Source organism: Cebus imitator, unplaced genomic scaffold, assembly GCF_001604975.1.
Source record: "Cebus imitator isolate Cc_AM_T3 unplaced genomic scaffold, Cebus_imitator-1.0 Scaffold280, whole genome shotgun sequence".
Lineage (NCBI taxonomy): Eukaryota > Metazoa > Chordata > Mammalia > Primates > Cebidae > Cebus > Cebus imitator.
In genome coordinates, this window is record NW_016107595.1 from 1,982,172 (window position 1) to 1,982,434 (window position 263).

The window sequence follows — 263 nt, forward strand, 5'->3', positions numbered from 1 at the left end:
TGATCTCAGCTCACTGCAACCTCCGCCTCCCAGGTTCAAGAGACTCTCCTGCCTCAGCCTCCCAAGTAGCTGGGATTACAGGTGCCTAACACCACGCCTGGCTAATTTTTGAATTTTTAGTAGAGATGGGGTTTCTTTCCTTTTTTTTTTTAGATGGAGTGCAATGGCTTGGTCTTGGCCACCTTCCAAATTCAACTCATTCTCCTATTTCAGCCTCCCAAGTAGCTGGGATTACAGGTGCCTGCCACCACGCCTGGCTAATT